This window comes from Odontomachus brunneus, unplaced genomic scaffold, assembly GCF_010583005.1.
Source record: "Odontomachus brunneus isolate Ranch 3 - 2012 unplaced genomic scaffold, Obru_v1 Obru_scaffold_019, whole genome shotgun sequence".
In the NCBI taxonomy this organism is placed as follows: Eukaryota; Metazoa; Arthropoda; class Insecta; order Hymenoptera; family Formicidae; genus Odontomachus; species Odontomachus brunneus.
This window is the reverse complement of record NW_022639469.1, coordinates 2,521,087-2,527,938: the sequence shown is the minus strand read 5'-3', so window position 1 is coordinate 2,527,938 and position 6,852 is coordinate 2,521,087. Positions and strand designations below refer to the sequence as shown.

Sequence of the window (6,852 nt, the reverse complement as noted above, 5' to 3'; positions counted from 1 at the left end):
TATATATATATATATATATATATATATATATATATATATATATATATATATATATATATATATATATATATATATATATAACTTTCCTGAGTCATATCGACCATATTTATTACCACCACACAAAGACAACAAGAGTGATGCAACTATACTGCTCATAATTAAATATTTTTGGTTATGTGTATATCTTTTTTCCGCGTGCTATTTATATCTTAAAAACTAAAATGTGTTGTTAAAAAAACTTGTAATGTTTCCAACGAAATTTACTGCGTTCCTTAGCGAGATAGGCTTTAGACCTACTTTTGCAGCCCATTTCTGCACCGCTGAAAATATAATAAAAAGAACTTGTACAAAAAGAATTTGTATAAAAAAAACTATAATATCTCCTCCGTGTATTAAAGTTAAAAATCTCACAGATCAAACATAAGTGTTTGTATATTTGAAACTCGTGTCAGTCAAAGAAGGTTAAGATCGGGGATTGCGGATTGGAGATGCGAACTCAATTTCTCGGAACGAAGCGAGTAAGGTTGAGGTAAATTGAAAAACATGGAAAGCTCCGAATGATAAACAAAGAGTAAGTGTGCAATATCGATATAACAATTGTGATCAGCATCCAGCGGGATATTGGTCATGATAATTGAAATCTAATATTCTCTGATGCGAGCTTCTTTTTTAACAGTAGAGCAGAACGACGCGACGGTAGAAAGTGACGGGATGTTGCTTGAAATTCAGTTAACTTTCGCCTATCACGATACTCGAATTAGGAAGTTCGATGTCACGCGTGACCGATTTACAGGACGATTAACGGACGAGTCGTCCTCGACTACACGCTCGACGGAGTCTGTTTTGTTATGTCACTCGTGAGCCCGACTGCACGCAGCAAGTTGTGTTCTGAACGCATTGTGAACGCTAAATGTATGCCTTCTCGCAACTGGAATCACGTAACACATGGCATTTATAATCTAGTTATTTAGGAAAATTCTATTAGAGCTGATTGTTTCAACCTTTTGGTAAGCTATCTAACAGTTAAATCATGTATCTGTCCACTTTGAAGAAAAAACGAAAACAAACATATGATTTAACTGTCAGATAGTTTACCAAGAGATTGAAACAATCGGCTCTTAGAAAAACGAAATCTCTGGAAAAGATTAGACTCAACGCCAAACGTGCATCCAGAGTACGTTTCAAGAAGGCGTATTTGTATTCTGACCAGAAATTCATTCCATGATTCTGATTATGATTACAACAAAGTACAGATGTAAGACTCTAAGATTATAACAATAATTTGACATAAAAAAATATCGATATTTAGGCACAAATTTAACAGTTATATTAATAACGGAATTTTTTAATTTGAACGTTTCAGCCCCATTCCAAGTCCTCTTCAACAATTATCAGTATCAAACTCTATAAACTCTATAAACTCTTTCGAAATTGAAATATTAATATAATATTTTAACTTCGAATATATATATATATATATACATAAACAATAAACATAAAAATCCTATACCGTTTTGTAATATTCGCAATAATAGTGAAGACATTAATTAAAAAATATTAGTGAATAATTACGTGCGACGGTAGATATATTGTAGTGGCAATGTGTGCTATTGTGTAAATTAGGTGTAAATTAGGTGTAAATTAGGTCAAACTGAACAAAGAAACTCTTTATCATTTTGCAAATAATCACGTAGATTTTTAGATATTAATTAAAGAAGATTTGTGCACATTATCACGCACAATCATGTAACAACTTTCTTTTATTAGAAAGTGTATATTACAGTTACATTTCATGTACGCTGTTCATATTTTAGTTTGTTATTTTTTTAGCTGAAATACTGTAAAAAAATGTAAAAAAATGCTATTTCTCGCTTCTAGCGAAAAAGCGTGTTTCGTCCTTACATAACATAACATATTGTAAAACGTTGGATATTCCAATAAATGATACATCGATTTGAAGGTTAAGACGAGTATGATTAAAAATATAAAATCTCAATATTATTATTGTTTTCTGATGATATGCAAAGTTCACACCTAGTATAGCTCGCGGAATCCCGACTGGAATGATCGGCAAATGATTCGACTGAATTGATCGCCGGACGTGCAACTGACAATCGCGTTGGCGATAATATCTAAACTGTGGACACACACAAAAGAAAGGCTACACTCGTTTGCAGAACGGCTTTGAGACTTTGTTTACAAGCTACTTCGGAACACAGCCGACGCGTCCCAGGCAGAATTTGTTTCTGCTCAATTCTGACGGAGCAACTTCTTTAATTGGTTGTGAAATACCAGGAAGATATTCAGAAAAAATGAATGGCATTTACGTCATTTTGCAGACATGAGTGTGTTTTGAAACTAGAAATTTATGTCCGCTCTTGATTAGGTTGATCTCAATCAATTATCTTGTTTACATAAAGTGACGTCACTTGATAAGTCATGTGACGCGGAGCGTGGCGATCAGGACTTCACAGTACGGAGAGAATATTGTAGTTTTCTCTTCACGTAAATTCCTTTCTCACTTTATTATATTTCTAGTAACGCAGAGGAATTGATTGTAACGTCTATCATAGTAAGGAACGTGGAAAATTTCGCATGGTCGCGGTGTCACGTTAGATGCGTGTCATGTCGAAAGTGGATTATGGGCGAAACGCGAGGTGTAATCAAAGCGAGCTTAATTGACGACCGATTCCGACGCCGACGATCTCAGAACGCGCGGTATCCTAAGGTGTGGTCTTTTCAGTTGCACTGATGCAATAAGTTAGAGTAAGACCAGGGTTGGGTAAGTTAAACTTTTTTTTAACTAAGTTAAAGTTAATAGCTTTGAAAATTTAACTTAGTTAAGATAAAGTTAACCCATAATGAAATTAATTGAATTAAAAGTTAAGTTAATAAAAAAAGTAATTAAAAAGTTAAAAGTTAAATTTGTTTCATTTCATGACTTTAGTTTTACAAATAACGGAAGAAACAAATATACGCCTTATTTGGAAACATGTTTTATTTACAGATACTTATTAAATTTAAATAATGAAGTTTTTTCGAAATTTTTATCGGGACATTTTTCCTCGAAGATTGTCGAAAATGAGCCCTGCTGCACTGAACAGCCTTTCGACGTTTCGCGACACCTTTATGGCTAATTTCAAGATAATTGAATTAAATGTTAATAGTTATCGACAAAATGTAACTAAGTTAAGTTAAAAGTTAAAATTGCAAAAATGTAACTAAGTTAAAGCTATTTAACTTTTTAACTTAACTTTTAACTTTTTAACTAGTTACTTCCCAACTTTGAGTAAGACTAATATATTTTATCTCACTTTAACTTAATGCGTCCGTGCAGCAGTGCAGCCGAAAAGAAGAGACCACTTGGCTTTCCCTCGCGCGCTTCCACATCCGCGACTTTTCACGGAGGGATGTAATCGTGTGACCCGCGGGCGCGACTTCACGATGACGCGCGATCAGATCACGCAGTTGCGCAATTATTGATTTGTCGTAACTTCCATTTCCCTTCCTTCCTTCCTTTCTTTTCGCTGGCCGATGCACTCAGCTTCGCTTGAAATCGCGGCGAGACGACGGACAGAGATGCGCCAATCAGCGAGGAAAGTAAATTAACGGATTATAACGTCGAGCGGACCCATAAGCGATGTTAATCGTGACTTGCGCAGGATATAACTGTCGCGCTGGTGATTAATTGATCGATCACATACAATGCGCTATTTTAAGAATCTTGCGCGATAAGGATCTACTTGCGCCGAACATAACTGTCGCGCTGTTAATTAATTCATCGCACACAACGCTGTGTCTCGATCGAAAGGATCGACTTACCAAAGTTACGTAACACAACAATTAGATCTGTATCACTATACAACTACACTGAAAAAAAATATAATATAATATAAATATAATACAAATATAAAAAAATTACAAAAATTTATTTAAACCGAGTAAACAATACTTGGATGAAGAGGATTTTGATTTAAATAAATATTAAAAATATTTGTTAATTTTTAGATATTTTTTTAGATATATATTAATATGAGTCTGAGTCTCTCTCTCTCTCTGCCCCTCTCTCTCTTCCTTTCCCTTCTTTTCTCTTATTTAAAACAAATTTCAAGTAATAACTATCAATGTAGACTATTAATAAAATATTTAATATTTAATATTTAATAAACGCGGCTATTAGTAAAAAAATAGATTAACAATTAGAAAAATAGATTAAAATAAATTAAATAGAGTTGAGCGAATTGCGAAGTTCATGGAATGTTTGTCGCGCTATTAACTAATTAATCATACACAAGGCTGTGTCTCGCACAAAGGATCTACTTACCAGAGTCGCATAACGCGACCTCCGTTTAGAGTCGGAGCGATTTATCGGGGAATCGTGAGTCGACGCGACAAAGCCTTGCCGCTTCCTAAGCCTCTCCTCCGGGTCTGGGCTGGCGATTCGCCTCGGTCGGCTGCAATCTTTCCCGTTGTGAGCGCAAGAAATCGACAGACCAGCTCGCTCATTCGAGCACGCGCTGCCACGCCGCGATTATCAGCCACGTGCGCGCAATTTGCCGGGAAGTTTCGTCGATGCTCATCGACGAGAGAAAGAAAGAGAGAGAGAGAGAGAGAAAAAAAACGATTTTCCCGAAAAGTAGCGCGGCTGCCGAAAACCCGGAGCTCAGTCGTGGAGTCGTCGCCACGCGCGGATCGCGTGTGCACAGTGACTCGCGTCTTCACGAGTCTCGTCGACGCGTAAAGAAAACCTGGTGGCACTTCTCACTCGAGAGGACTGCTCGAAAGGAAACAAAAAAAAAAGAAGAAGAAAAAGAAGAAGAATACCCACGATGCCGCGGGCGACGATTATTTTCGTCCCGCTGTCGCGCGTGCTCTCGAAACGCGTCGATTCGAAACTCTCGTCGCGCCGCGCGCGCTTTTAGTCACGCAGTCGCACTTCCAGACACAGTAGGTCTCGCGCCCGGTCCTTCGTCTTCGAATCGGGAAACTATGTGAGACAATGTCGAGGGAGCGACAGAGGAAAAGACGCGTCCGCCGACGAGACGCGCGCGCAAATGCAAACTGAACGTCGCCGCGACGTGCCGGCTCTCCCGCGGCACCTGCCTCCCCCGTCCGTAGCGTCCGCGGGATCAACACGTTGGGTTTCTATCAGTGTAGATGGCGCGTCCAACGGAAAAGTTTTAGGGCTATCGCACATGAAATAATATAGGCTGCGTTCCGAAATTCACTGTCAGTGCTGAAATTCTATAGTATACGTAACATGAATTATAGATTTTCAGTATTGACAGTGAATTTCGGAACGCAGCTATAACTGGGCTGCGTTCGGAAACGCAACGTTCGGAAACCCAAGTGTCCCCGTTGTGTTGGAGTGAGCGAGATACGAGATTGAGATAAAAAGAGAGGGAAAGTACTCAAGTGACGTTTCCGAACGCAGCCCTGCACAGCACAAGATCGTATGAACCAATGAGAATCGAATATTAAGCATCGATATGACGACTTAATACTCGATGCTCATTGGTCCATACGATTTTACGCTATGTATATGCAGCTATGTCATTCCAGAATCTTTATATTACGCCTCGTTGAACAAGAACAGGTTGGGTCATGAATAAACCGGAGAAATTGCTGAAATTGATCTTATTTACAGACACATATGATGTCTCTCGTAAGACGCAAGAAACGCCGTATCTAATATAGAAGGCGTACAGTCGTCTACAGACAGATGCTTACGCGAAGAATTCGATCAGCGTGTCCGCTAATGAGTCTATATATATTCAATTGAAGGGCGAGTCGATCTACCCATTTATTGATACGCCGGCCGATGTCATACGTCGGAGACGCCACGTACAGATAGAGACGGAAACGATCATTTCGATCGATATCGCGTGCGAGCGTTCGGACTGTTGTCGTTCGTCGTTGCCGCTCGTCGTTTCACAACAATTTCGCCCCAATATCTCCAGTCTAAGACGCGATTAGCTTCAATATGCTAATATACGTGAGTGCAGACGACAATAGCAACAATCATTCCTCCTTCTGTGTAATCTCGTAACAATCGACTGATCATGTGTCAATCTTACATGTTCAAAATTGATATATACACCCCTCCCACGCTTATTGTTAGTTTTTTTTTAAATAGTTATATATATAAATAGTTTTTTTAAATAAGTTTGTTAGTTTTTTTAAATAAGAGCAAATAAAATTCTGTCTAGGCTTTGATGAAGTTTTTATATTTTGTATTCTATATATAACTTGCGTTATCAAAATCAAAAAATCTTTATAATTATGAAAAGGTTAACTTCTCGACCCTTTTTCGATGTTTTAGACATTTTTTATTTAATATAACTATCTATTTTGTAAGTTTGGAATACTCTTTTTAATATCCTATATATTTAATTTAAATTGAAGAGAATACGAAAAAAAATTTCACAAAATGTGAAATCGCCGCTGTTTGATTTGCGTTTGCCAGATTAATTAATTTGCGATGGAATTTCGTTTAGTTTTTTGAAACCAATTATGACGCACGCGCCGAATGTTCCTCTGGTTTTTTGTCAACGTACGCGATGAATCTACCTACGTCTTATTCAAACTTATTCTTTTTAATTCTCGAGTAAGAAAATTTTGGTAAAAATGTTACCTTTACTCATTCCCAACTATTGTTCTATTTAATTGACTCCACATTCTATGTTGCGAAAAATATAAATAGTTTAACTCTCAGAATTTAATTTGAATAACTTGGACGCAGATATGGGCGTAAAATAGGATTTAATTATGGTAATTGTGACGTGCGAGTCGATGTGAATGAAATATAAAGAAGATATAAAAAATCTTTCATTACAGAATCATTGTCTGCGG

General features: G+C 37.3%; 1 protein-coding gene and 1 long non-coding RNA gene across 2 annotated transcripts in view; one reads left to right on the top strand and one right to left on the bottom strand.

The window, feature by feature from the left end:
- The window catches only part of LOC116841903 (acyl-CoA Delta(11) desaturase-like), a 37,977-nt gene extending 32,895 nt beyond the window's left edge, over window positions 1–5,082 (bottom strand). Inside the window, exon 1 of the mRNA XM_032810384.1 lies at window positions 4,325–5,082. The gene's annotated coding sequence lies outside the window, so the exon portion shown is untranslated. The remainder of the gene's footprint in view (window positions 1–4,324) is intronic.
- LOC116841904 lies at window positions 28–1,965 on the top strand. The gene is made up of 2 exons (XR_004377635.1): window positions 28–571; window positions 677–1,965. It is a non-coding gene; the product is annotated as an uncharacterized LOC116841904 (long non-coding RNA).
- Window positions 5,083–6,852: the final 1,770 nt, after the last annotated feature.